The following is a 13,974-nucleotide window of genomic DNA, read 5'->3' on the forward strand; positions in this document are numbered from 1 at the left end:
ACTAAGCCTAAACCAGAAAGATCTCTCCATAAAGATGGTTTTTATACTGTACTTCCACAATCAGCTGGCAGTACAAAAGAACAAGCGGCAGACATACTTAGGCTGAGTCATGGTGGTTTGGTGCAGAGACCATGCATATCATGGGAATATTTCAGCATTTCTGCTCTGGTTTTCAGTGTATTACACCAAAACACCCACCTGATGACATCATTTCAAGAGCAAAAGCAGCAATTTGCAGAATTCAGCTTCTTTGGGGAACTGAGCAATTGCTGAGCTGACAGCAAGTCCTGCTGGGTCCCTGTCACCTGCAGAGTGCCCGCATCCTCACCACGGTAGCGGGCATTGTGACAAAGGTTCTACGTCAGCTGAGTGTGGCAGCCGAGCGCCCGCTAGGGGAGGGGGAGCCTGTCAGCCCCGGGCCTGTCACTGCCTGCTGTCCCCCGTGTCACCAGCGAGGCCTCTGAAAAGTTTCCAAAACATGCCCAGACTTGGCTCCAAAGTGGCCAAAAGTCTCCAAGAGACATGTCGGGAAGAAGGATATGGAAGAGAGGGAGAAAGCCAAGGGAGCAGGCCAAAGGGAGGCAAGAGGAAAAAGTAGTGCCGGGCTGCAGGACTGAAATGGAGGAATTGAAAGACGAAAGCCAGGAAGCAGGAGAGTTTGAGAAATGGAGGGAGGAAAGAAGAGACATGCAGCCAGACGAGGGCTTAGTGAGAGAGGCTGGGACAGAGAACAGGATGAGAAGGAAATAAGGCAAGGCAAGGCAAGGCTAGGCCAAAGGACGTTTCTTTGATTTATATTTTCTACCACATTCATCTTGAGATGAGAGGAAAGCCATCAGACGTTATGGATTAGGCCCAAACAAAAGCCCCGGCTACTTGAGACACTTAGACTAAGCCTAAACCAGAAAGATCTCTCCATAAAGATGGTTTTTATACTGTACTTCCACAATCAGCTGGCAGTACAAAAGAACAAGCGGCAGACATACTTAGGCTGAGACATGGTGGTTTGGTGCAGAGACCATGCATATCATGGGAATATTTCAGCATTTCTGCTCTGGTTTTCAGTGTATTACACCAAAACACCCACCTGATGACATCATTTCAAGAGCAAAGCAGCAATTTGCAAAATTCAACTTCTTTGGGGAACTGAGCAATTGCTGAGCTGACAGCAAGTCCTGCTGGGTCCCTGTCACCTGCAGAGTGCCCGCATCCTCACCATGGTAGCGGGCATTGTGACAAAGGTTCTACGTCAGCTGGGTGTGGCAGCCGAGCGCCCGCTAGGGGAGGGGGAGCCTGTCAGCCCCGGGCCTGTCACTTCCTGCTGTCCCCCGTGTCAGCAGAGAGGCCTCTGAAAAGTTTCCAAAACATGCCCAGACTTGGGTCCAAAGTGGCCAAAAGTCTCCAAGAGACAAGTCGGGAAGAAGGATATGGAAGAGAGGGAGAAAGCCAAGGGAGCAGGCCCAAGGGAGGCAAGAGAAAAAAGTAGTGCCGGGCTGCAGGACTGAAATGGAGGAATTGAAAGACGAAAGCCAGGAAGCAGGAGAGTTTGAGAAAAGGAGAGAGGAAAGAAGAGACATGCAGCCAGACGAGGGCTTAGTGAGAGAGGCTGGGACAGAGAACAGGATGAGAAGGAAATAAGGCAAGGCAAGGCTAGGCCAAAGGACGTTTCTTTGATTTATATTTTCTACCACATTCATCTTGAGATGAGAGGAAAGCCATCAGACCATATGGTTTAGGCCCAAACAAAAGCCCCGGCTACTTGAGACACTTAGACTAAGCCTAAACCAGAAAGATCTCTCCATAAAGATGGTTTTTATACTGTACTTCCACAATCAGCTGGCAGTACAAAAGAACAAGCGGCAGACATACTTAGGCTGAGACATGGTGGTTTGGTGCAGAGACCATGCATATCATGGGAATATTTCAGCATTTCTGCTCTGGTTTTCAGTGTATTACACCAAAACACCCACCTGATGACATCATTTCAAGAGCAAAAGCAGCAATTTGCAAAATTCAACTTCTTTGGGGAACTGAGCAATTGCTGAGCTGACAGCAAGTCCTGCTGGGTCCCTGTCACCTGCAGAGTGCCCGCATCCTCACCACAGTAGCGGGCATTGTGACAAACGTTCTATGTCAGCTGGGTGTGGCAGCCGAGCGCCCGCTAGGGAAGGGGGAGCCTGTCAGCCCCGGGCCTGTCACTGCCTGCTGTCCCCCGTGTCACCAGCGAGGCCTCTGAAAAGTTTCCAAAACATGCCCAGACTTGGCTCCAAAGTGGCCAAAAGTCTCCAAGAGAAAAGTCGGGAAGAAGGATATGGAAGAGAGGGAGAAAGCCAAGGGAGCAGGCCCAAGGGAGGCAAGAGAAAAAAGTAGTGCCGGGCTGCAGGACTGAAATGGAGGAATTGAAAGACGAAAGCCAGGAAGCAGGAGAGTTTGAGAAAAGGAGAGAGGAAAGAAGAGACATGCAGCCAGACGAGGGCTTAGTGAGAGAGGCTGGGACAGAGAACAGGATGAGAAGGAAATAAGGCAAGCCAAGGCAAGGCAAGGCTAGGCCAAAGGATGTTTCCTTGATTTATATTTTCTACCACATTCATCTTGAGATGAGAGGAAAGCCATCAGACCATATGAATTAGGCCCAAACAAAAGCCCCGGCTACTTGAGACACTTAGACTAAGCCTAAACCAGAAAGATCTCTCCATAAAGATGGTTTTTATACTGTACTTCCACAATCTTCTGTCAGTACAAAAGAACAAGCGGCAGACATACTTAGGCTGAGACATGGTGGTTTGGTGCAGAGACCATGCATATCATGGGAATATTTCAGCATTTCTGCTCTGGTTTTCAGTGTATTACACCAAAACACCCACCTGATGACATCATTTCAAGAGCAAAAGCAGCAATTTGCAGAATTCAGCTTCTTTGGGGAACTGAGCAATTGCTGAGCTGACAGCAAGTCCTGCTAGGTCCCTGTCACCTGCAGAGTGCCCGCATCCTCACCACGGTAGCGGGCATTGTGACAAAGGATCTATGTCAGCTGGGTGTGGCAGCCGAGCGCCCGCTAGGGGAGGGGGAGCCTGTCAGCCCCGGGCCTGTCACTGCCTGCTGTCCCCCCTGTCACCAGCGAGGCCTCTGAAAAGTTTCCAAAACATCCCCAGACTTGGCTCCAAATTGGCCAAAAGTCTCCAAGAGACATGTCGGGAAGAAGGATATGGAAGAGAGGGAGAAAGCCAAGGGAGCAGGCCCAAGGGAGGCAAGAGAAAAAAGTAGTGCCGGGCTGCAGGACTGAAATGGAGGAATTGAAAGACGAAAGCCAGGAAGCAGGAGAGTTTGAGAAAAGGAGAGAGGAAAGAAGAGACATGCAGCCAGACGAGGGCTTAGTGAGAGAGGCTGGGACAGAGAACAGGATGAGAAGGAAATAAGGCAAGGCAAGGCAAGGCTAGGCCAAAGGACGTTTCTTTGATTTATATTTTCTACCACATTCATCTGGAGATGAGGAGGAAAGCCATCAGACGTTATGGATTAGGACCAAACAAAAGCCCCGGCTACTTGAGACACTTAGACTAAGCCTAAACCAGAAAGATCTCTCCATAAAGTTGGTTTTTATACTGTACTTCCACAATCAGCTGGCAGTACAAAAGAACAAGCGGCAGACATACTTAGGCTGAGACATGGTGGTTTGGTGCAGAGACCATGCATATCATGGGAATATTTCAGCATTTCTGCTCTGGTTTTCAGTGTATTACACCAAAACACCCACCTGATGACATCATTTCAAGAGCAAAAGCAGCAATTTGCAGAATTCAGCTTCTTTGGGGAACGGAGCAATTGCTGAGCTGACAGCAAGTCCTGCTGGGTCCCTGTCACCTGCAGAGTGCCCGCATCCTCACCACGGTAGCGGGCATTGTGACAAAGGTTCTACGTCAGCTGGGTGTGGCAGCCGAGCGCCCGCTAGGGGAGGGGGAGCCTGTCAGCCCCGGGCCTGTCACTGCCTGCTGTCCCCCCTGTCACCAGCGAGGCCTCTGAAAAGTTTCCAAAACATGCCCAGACTTGGGTCCAAAGTGGCCAAAAGTCTCCAAGAGACAAGTCGGGAAGAAGAATATGGAAGAGAGGGAGAAAGCCAAGGGAGCAGGCCAAAGGGAGGCAAGAGGAAAAAGTAGTGCCGGGCTGCAGGACTGAAATGGAGGAATTGAAAGACGAAAGCCAGGAAGCAGGAGAGTTTGAGAAAAGGAGAGAGGAAAGAAGAGACATGCAGCCAGACGAGGGCTTAGTGAGAGAGGCTGGGACAGAGAACAGGATGAGAAGGAAATAAGGCAAGGCAAGGCAAGGCAAGGCTAGGCCAAACGAGGTTTCCTTGATTTATATTTCTACCACATTCATCTTGAGATGAGGAGGAAAGCCATCAGACGTTATGGATTAGGCCCAAACAAAAGCCCCGGCTACTTGAGACACTTAGACTAAGCCTAAACCAGAAAGATCTCTCCATAAAGATGGTTTTTATACTGTACTTCCACAATCAGCTGGCAGTACAAAAGAACAAGCGGCAGACATACTTAGGCTGAGACATGGTGGTTTGGTGCAGAGACCATGCATATCATGGGAATATTTCAGCATTTCTGCTCTGGTTTTCAGTGTATTACACCAAAACACCCACCTGATGACATCATTTCAAGAGCAAAATCAGCAATTTGCAGAATTCAGCTTCTTTGGGGAACTGAGCAATTGCTGAGCTGACAGCAAGTCCTGCTGGGTCCCTGTCACCTGCAGAGTGCCCGCATCCTCACCACGGTAGCGGGCATTGTGACAAAGGTTCTACGTCAGCTGGGTGTGGCAGCCGAGCGCCCGCTAGGGGAGGGGGAACCTGTCAGCCCCAGGCCTGTCACTGCCTGCTGTCCCCCGTGTCACCAGCGAGGCCTCTGAAAAGTTTCCAAAACATGCCCAGACTTGGGTCCAAAGTGGCCAGAAGTCTCCAAGAGACAAGTCGGGAAGAAGGATATGGAAGAGAGGGAGAAAGCCAAGGGAGCAGGCCCAAGGGAGGCAAGAGAAAAAAGTAGTGCCGGGCTGCAGGACTGAAATGGAGGAATTGAAAGACGAAAGCCAGGAAGCAGGAGAGTTTGAGAAAAGGAGAGAGGAAAGAAGAGACATGCAGCCAGACGAGGGCTTAGTGAGAGAGGCTGGGACAGAGAACAGGATGAGAAGGTACTAAGGCAAGGCAAGGCTAGGCCAAAGGACGTTTCTTTGATTTATATTTTCTACCACATTCATCTTGAGATGAGAGGAAAGCCATCAGACCATATGGATTAGGCCCAAACAAAATTCCCGGCTACTTGAGACACTTAGACTAAGCCTAAACCAGAAAGATCTCTCCATAAAGATGGTTTTTATACTGTACTTCCACAATCAGCTGGCAGTACAAAAGAACAAGCGGCAGACATACTTAGGCTGAGACATGGTGGTTTGGTGCAGAGACCATGCATATCATGGGAATATTTCAGCATTTCTGCTCTGGTTTTCAGTGTATTACACCAAAACACCCACCTGATGACATCATTTCAAGAGCAAAATCAGCAATTTGCAGAATTCAGCTTCTTTGGGGAACTGAGCAATTGCTGAGCTGACAGCAAGTCCTGCTGGGTCCCTGTCACCTGCAGAGTGCCCGCATCCTCACCACGGTAGCGGGCATTGTGACAAAGGTTCTACGTCAGCTGGGTGTGGCAGCCGAGCGCCCACTAGGGGAGGGGGAGCCTGTCAGCCCCGGGCCTGTCACTGCCTGCTGTCCCCCCTGTCACCAGCGAGGCCTCTGAAAAGTTTCCAAAACATGCCCAGACTTGGGTCCAAAGTGGCCAAAAGTCTCCAAGAGACAAGTCGGGAAGAAGGATATGGAAGAGAGGGAGAAAGCCAAGGGAGCAGGCCCAAGGGAGGCAAGAGAAAAAAGTAGTGCCGGGCTGCAGGACTGAATGGAGGAATTGAAAGACGAAAGCCAGGAAGCAGGAGAGTTTGAGAAAAGGAGAGAGGAAAGAAGAGACATGCAGCCAGACGAGGGCTTAGTGAGAGAGGCTGGGACAGAGAACAGGATGAGAAGGAAATAAGGCAAGGCAAGGCTAGGCCAAAGGACGTTTCTTTGATTTATATTTTCTACCACATTCATCTTGAGATGAGAGGAAAGCCATCAGACCTTATGGACTAGGCCCAAACAAAAGCCCCGGCTGCTTGAGACACTTAGACTAAGCCTAAACCAGAAAGATCTCTCCATAAAGATGGTTTTTATACTGTACTTCCACAATCAGCTGGCAGTACAAAAGAACAAGCGGCAGACATACTTAGGCTGAGACATGGTGGTTTGGTGCAGAGACCATGCATATCATGGGAATATTTCAGCATTTCTGCTCTGGTTTTCAGTGTATTACACCAAAACACCCACCTGATGACATCATTTCAAGAGCAAAAGCAGCAATTTGCAGAATTCAGCTTCTTTGGGGAACGGAGCAATTGCTGAGCTGACAGCAAGTCCTGCTGGGTCCCTGTCACCTGCAGAGTGCCCGCATCCTCACCACGGTAGCGGGCATTGTGACAAAGGTTCTACGTCAGCTGGGTGTGGCAGCCGAGCGCCCGCTAGGGGAGGGGGAGCCTGTCAACCCCGGGCCTGTCACTGCCTGCTGTCCCCCCTGTCACCAGCGAGGCCTCTGAAAAGTTTCCAAAACATGCCCAGACTTGGGTCCAAAGTGGCCAAAAGTCTCCAAGAGACAAGTCGGGAAGAAGGATATGGAAGAGAGGGAGAAAGCCAAGGGAGCAGGCCAAAGGGAGGCAAGAGGAAAAAGTAGTGCCGGGCTGCAGGACTGAAATGGAGGAATTGAAAGACGAAAGCCAGGAAGCAGGAGAGTTTGAGAAAAGGAGAGAGGAAAGAAGAGACATGCAGCCAGACGAGGGGTTAGTGAGAGAGGCTGGGACAGAGAACAGGATGAGAAGGAAATAAGGCAAGGCAAGGCAAGGCAAGGCTAGGCCAAAGGACGTTTCTTTGATTTATATTTTCTACCACATTCATCTTGAGATGAGAGGAAAGCCATCAGACGTTATGGATTAGGCCCAAACAAAAGCCACGGCTACTTGAGACACTTAGACTAAGCCTAAACCAGAAAGATCTCTCCATAAAGATGGTTTTTATACTGTACTTCCACAATCAGCTGGCAGTACAAAAGAACAAGCGGCAGACATACTTAGGCTGAGACATGGTGGTTTGGTGCAGAGACCATGCATATCATGGGAATATTTCAACATTTCTGCTCTGGTTTTCAGTGTATTACACCAAAACACCCACCTGATGACATCATTTCAAGAGCAAAAGCAGCAATTTGCAGAATTCAGCTTCTTTGGGGAACTGAGCAATTGCTGAGCTGACAGCAAGTCCTGCGGGGTCCCTGTCACCTGCAGAGTGCCCGCATCCTCACCACGGTAGCGGGCATTGTGACAAAGGTTCTACGTCAGCTGGGTGTGGCAGCCGAGCGCCCGCTAGGGGAGGGGGAGCCTGTCAGCCACAGGCCTGTCACTGCCTGCTGTCCCCCGTGTCACCAGCGAGGCCTCTGAAAAGTTTCCAAAACATGTCCAGACTTGGGTCCAAAGTGGCCAAAAGTCTCCAAGAGACAAGTCGGGAAGAAGGATATGGAAGAGAGGGAGAAAGCCAAGGGAGCAGGCCCAAGGGAGGCAAGAGAAAAAAGTAGTGCCGGGCTGCAGGACTGAAATGGAGGAATTGAAAGACGAAAGCCAGGAAGCAGGAGAGTTTGAGAAAAGGAGAGAGGAAAGAAGAGACATGCAGCCAGACGAGGGCTTAGTGAGTGAGGCTGGGACAGAGAACAGAATGAGAAGGAAATAAGGCAAGGCAAGGCTAGGCCAAAGGACGTTTTTTTGATTTATATTTTCTACCACATTCATCTTGAGATGAGGAGGAAAGCCATCAGACCATATGGATTAGGCCCAAACAAAAGCCCCGGCTACTTGAGACACTTAGACTAAGCCTAAACCAGAAAGATCTCTCCATAAAGATGGTTTTTATACTGTACTTCCACAATCTTCTGTCAGTACAAAAGAACAAGCGGCAGACATACTTAGGCTGAGACATGGTGGTTTGGTGCAGAGACCATGCATATCATGGAAATATTTCAGCATTTCTGCTCTGGTTTTCAGTGTATTACACCAAAACACCCACCTGATGACATCATTTCAAGAGCAAAAGCAGCAATTTGCAGAATTCAGCTTCTTTGGGGAACTGAGCAATTGCTGAGCTAACAGAAAGTCCTGCTGGATCCCTGTCACCTGCAGAGTGCCCGCATCCTCACCACGGTAGCGGGCATTGTGACAAAGGTTCTACGTCAGCTGGGTGTGGCAGCCGAGCGCCCGCTAGGGGAGGGGGAGCCTGTCAGCCCCGGGCCTGTCACTGCCTGCTGTCCCTCCTGTCACCAGCGAGGCCTCTGAAAAGTTTCCAAAACATCCCCAGACTTGGGTCCAAAGTGGTCAAAAGTCTCCAAGAGACAAGTCGGGAAGAAGGATATGGAAGAGAGGGAGAAAGCCAAGGGAGCAGGCCCAAGGGAGGCAAGAGAAAAAAGTAGTGCCGGGCTGCAGGACTGAAATGGAGGAATTGAAAGACGAAAGCCAGGAAGCAGGAGAGTTTGAGAAAAGGAGAGAGGAAAGAAGAGACATGCAGCCAGACGAGGGCTTAGTGAGAGAGGCTGGGACAGAGAACAGGATGAGAAGGAAATAAGGCAAGGCAAGGCTAGGCCAAAGGACGTTTCTTTGATTTATATTTTCTACCACATTCATCTTGAGATGAGAGGAAAGCCATCAGACCATATGGATTAGGCCCAAACAAAAGCCCCGGCTACTTGAGACACTTAGACTAAGCCTAAACCACAAAGATCTCTCCATAAAGATGGTTTTTATACTGTACTTCCACAATCAGCTGGCAGTACAAAAGAACAAGCGGCAGACATACTTAGGCTGAGACATGGTGGTTTGGTGCAGAGACCATGCATATCATGGAAATATTTCAGCATTTCTGCTCTGGTTTTCAGTGTATTACACCAAAACACCCACCTGATGACATCATTTCAAGAGCAAAAGCAGCAATTTGCAGAATTCAGCTTCTTTGGGGAACTGAGCAATTGCTGAGCTGACAGCAAGTCCTGCTGGGTCCCTGTCACCTGCAGAGTGCCCGCATCCTCACCACGGTAGCGGGCATTGTGACAAAGGTTCTACGTCAGCTGGGTGTGGCAGCCGAGCGCCCGCTAGGGGAGGGGGAGCCTGTCAGCCCCGGGCCTGTCACTGCCTGCTGTCCCCCCTGTCACCAGCGAGGCCTCTGAAAAGTTTCCAAAACATCCCCAGACTTGGGTCCAAAGTGGTCAAAAGTCTCCAAGAGACAAGTCGGGAAGAAGGATATGGAAGAGAGGGAGAAAGCCAAGGGAGCAGGCCCAAGGGAGGCAAGAGAAAAAAGTAGTGCCGGGCTGCAGGACTGAAATGGAGGAATTGAAAGACGAAAGCCAGGAAGCAGGAGAGTTTGAGAAAAGGAGAGAGGAAAGAAGAGACATGCAGCCAGACGAGGGCTTAGTGAGAGAGGCTGGGACAGAGAACAGGATGAGAAGGAAATAAGGCAAGGCAAGGCTAGGCCAAAGGATGTTTCTTTGATTTATATTTTCTACCACATTCATCTTGAGATGAGAGGAAAGCCATCAGACCATATGGATTAGGCCCAAACAAAATTCCCGGCTACTTGAGACACTTAGACTAAGCCTAAACCAGAAAGATCTCTCCATAAAGATGGTTTTTATACTGTACTTCCACAATCAGCTGGCAGTACAAAAGAACAAGCGGCAGACATACTTAGGCTGAGACATGGTGGTTTGGTGCAGAGACCATGCATATCATGGGAATATTTCAGCATTTCTGCTCTGGTTTTCAGTGTATTACACCAAAACACCCACCTGATGACATCATTTCAAGAGCAAAAGCAGCAATTTGCAGAATTCAGCTTCTTTGGGGAACTGAGCAATTGCTGAGCTGACAGCAAGTCCTGCTGGGTCCCTGTCACCTGCAGAGTGCCCGTATCCTCACCACGGTAGCGGGCATTGTGACAAAGGTTCTACGTCAGCTGGGTGTGGCAGCCGAGCGCCCGCTAGGGGAGGGGGAGCCTGTCAGCCCCGGGCCTGTCACTGCCTGCTGTCCCCCCTGTCACCAGCGAGGCCTCTGAAAAGTTTCCAAAACATCCCCAGACTTGGCTCCAAAGTGGCCAAAAGTCTCCAAGAGACAAGTCGGGAAGAAGGATATGGAAGAGAGGGAGAAAGCCAAGGGAGCAGGCCCAAGGGAGGCAAGAGAAAAAAGTAGTGCCGGGCTGCAGGACTGAAATGGAGGAATTGAAAGACGAAAGCCAGGAAGCAGGAGAGTTTGAGAAAAGGAGAGAGGAGAGAAGAGACATGCAGCCAGACGAGGGCTTAGTGAGAGAGGCTGGGACAGAGAACAGGATGAGAAGGAAATAAGGCAAGGCAAGGCTAGGCCAAAGGACGTTTCTTTGATTTATATTTTCTACCACATTCATCTTGAGATGAGAGGAAAGCCATCAGACCATATGGATTAGGCCCAAACAAAAGCCCCGGCTACTTGAGACACTTAGACTAAGCCTAAACCAGAAAGATCTCTCCATAAAGATGGTTTTTATACTGTACTTCCACAATCTTCTGTCAGTACAAAAGAACAAGCGGCAGACATACTTAGGCTGAGACATGGTGGTTTGGTGCAGAGACCATGCATATCATGGGAATATTTCAGCATTTCTGCTCTGGTTTTCAGTGTATTACACCAAAACACCCACCTGATGACATCATTTCAAGAGCAAAAGCAGCAATTTGCAGAATTCAGCTTCTTTGGGGAACTGAGCAATTGCTGAGCTGACAGCAAGTCCTGCTGGGTCCCTGTCACCTGCAGAGTGCCCGCATCCTCACCACGGTAGCGGGCATTGTGACAAAGGTTCTACGTCAGCTGGGTGTGGCAGCCGAGCGCCCGCTAGGGGAGGGGGAGCCTGTCAGCCCCGGGCCTGTCACTGCCTGCTGTCCCCCCTGTCACCAGCGAGGCCTCTGAAAAGTTTCCAAAACATGCCCAGACTTGGGTCCAAAGTGGCCAAAAGTCTCCAAGAGACAAGTCGGGAAGAAGGATATGGAAGAGAGGGAGAAAGCCAAGGGAGCAGGCCCAAGGGAGGCAAGAGAAAAAAGTAGTGCCGGGCTGCAGGACTGAATGGAGGAATTGAAAGACGAAAGCCAGGAAGCAGGAGAGTTTGAGAAAAGGAGAGAGGAAAGAAGAGACATGCAGCCAGACGAGGGCTTAGTGAGAGAGGCTGGGACAGAGAACAGGATGAGAAGGAAATAAGGCAAGGCAAGGCTAGGCCAAAGGACGTTTCTTTGATTTATATTTTCTACCACATTCATCTTGAGATGAGAGGAAAGCCATCAGACCTTATGGACTAGGCCCAAACAAAAGCCCCGGCTACTTGAGACACTTAGACTAAGCCTAAACCAGAAAGATCTCTCCATAAAGATGGTTTTTATACTGTACTTCCACAATCAGCTGGCAGTACAAAAGAACAAGCGGCAGACATACTTAGGATGAGACATGGTGGTTTGGTGCAGAGACCATGCATATCATGGGAATATTTCAGCATTTCTGCTCTGGTTTTCAGTGTATTACACCAAAACACCCACCTGATGACATCATTTCAAGAGCAAAGCAGCTATTTGCAAAATTCAAGTTCTTTGGGGAACTGAGCAATTGCTGAGCTGACAGCAAGTCCTGCTGGGTCCCTGTCACCTGCAGAGTGCCCGCATCCTCACCACGGTAGCGGGCATTGTGACAAAGGTTCTACGTCAGCTGGGTGTGGCAGCCGAGCGCCCGCTAGGGGAGGGGGAGCCTGTCAGCCCCGGGCCTGTCACTGCCTGCTGTCCCCCCTGTCACCAGCGAGGCCTCTGAAAAGTTTCCAAAACATCCCCAGACTTGGGTCCAAAGTGGTCAAAAGTCTCCAAGAGACAAGTCGGGAAGAAGGATATGGAAGAGAGGGAGAAAGCCAAGGGAGCAGGCCCAAGGGAGGCAAGAGAAAAAAGTAGTGCCGGGCTGCAGGACTGAAATGGAGGAATTGAAAGACGAAAGCCAGGAAGCAGGAGAGTTTGAGAAAAGGAGAGAGGAAAGAAGAGACATGCAGCCAGACGAGGGCTTAGTGAGAGAGGCTGGGACAGAGAACAGGATGAGAAGGAAATAAGGCAAGGCAAGGCTAGGCCAAAGGATGTTTCTTTGATTTATATTTTCTACCACATTCATCTTGAGATGAGAGGAAAGCCATCAGACCATATGGATTAGGCCCAAACAAAATTCCCGGCTACTTGAGACACTTAGACTAAGCCTAAACCAGAAAGATCTCTCCATAAAGATGGTTTTTATACTGTACTTCCACAATCAGCTGGCAGTACAAAAGAACAAGCGGCAGACATACTTAGGCTGAGACATGGTGGTTTGGTGCAGAGACCATGCATATCATGGGAATATTTCAGCATTTCTGCTCTGGTTTTCAGTGTATTACACCAAAACACCCACCTGATGACATCATTTCAAGAGCAAAAGCAGCAATTTGCAGAATTCAGCTTCTTTGGGGAACTGAGCAATTGCTGAGCTGACAGCAAGTCCTGCTGGGTCCCTGTCACCTGCAGAGTGCCCGTATCCTCACCACGGTAGCGGGCATTGTGACAAAGGTTCTACGTCAGCTGGGTGTGGCAGCCGAGCGCCCGCTAGGGGAGGGGGAGCCTGTCAGCCCCGGGCCTGTCACTGCCTGCTGTCCCCCCTGTCACCAGCGAGGCCTCTGAAAAGTTTCCAAAACATCCCCAGACTTGGCTCCAAAGTGGCCAAAAGTCTCCAAGAGACAAGTCGGGAAGAAGGATATGGAAGAGAGGGAGAAAGCCAAGGGAGCAGGCCCAAGGGAGGCAAGAGAAAAAAGTAGTGCCGGGCTGCAGGACTGAAATGGAGGAATTGAAAGACGAAAGCCAGGAAGCAGGAGAGTTTGAGAAAAGGAGAGAGGAAAGAAGAGACATGCAGCCAGACGAGGGCTTAGTGAGAGAGGCTGGGACAGAGAACAGGATGAGAAGGAAATAAGGCAAGGCAAGGCTAGGCCAAAGGACGTTTCTTTGATTTATATTTTCTACCACATTCATCTTGAGATGAGAGGAAAGCCATCAGACCTTATGGACTAGGCCCAAACAAAAGCCCCGGCTACTTGAGACACTTAGACTAAGCCTAAACCAGAAAGATCTCTCCATAAAGATGGTTTTTATACTGTACTTCCACAATCAGCTGGCAGTACAAAAGAACAAGCGGCAGACATACTTAGGATGAGACATGGTGGTTTGGTGCAGAGACCATGCATATCATGGGAATATTTCAGCATTTCTGCTCTGGTTTTCAGTGTATTACACCAAAACACCCACCTGATGACATCATTTCAAGAGCAAAGCAGCTATTTGCAAAATTCAACTTCTTTGGAGAACTGAGCAATTGCTGAGCTGACAGCAAGTCCTGCTGGGTCCCTGTCACCTGCAGAGTGCCCGCATCCTCACCACGGTAGCGGGCATTGTGACAAAGGTTCTACGTCAGCTGGGTGTGGCAGCCGAGCGCCCGCTAGGGGAGGGGGAGCCTGTCAGCCCCGGGCCTGTCACTGCCTGCTGTCCCCCCTGTCACCAGCGAGGCCTCTGAAAAGTTTCCAAAACATCCCCAGACTTGGCTCCAAACTGGCCAAAAGTCTCCAAGAGACATGTCGGGAAGAAGGATATGGAAGAGAGGGAGAAAGCCAAGGGAGCAGGCCAAAGGGAGGCAAGAGAAAAAAGTAGTGCCGGGCTGCAGGACTGAAATGGAGGAATTGAAAGACGAAAGCCAGGAAGCAGGAGAGTTTGAGAAAAGGAGAGAGGA

The sequence above is a fragment of the Patagioenas fasciata genome, chromosome 6 (assembly GCF_037038585.1).
Source record: "Patagioenas fasciata isolate bPatFas1 chromosome 6, bPatFas1.hap1, whole genome shotgun sequence".
Classification (NCBI taxonomy): domain Eukaryota; kingdom Metazoa; phylum Chordata; class Aves; order Columbiformes; family Columbidae; genus Patagioenas; species Patagioenas fasciata.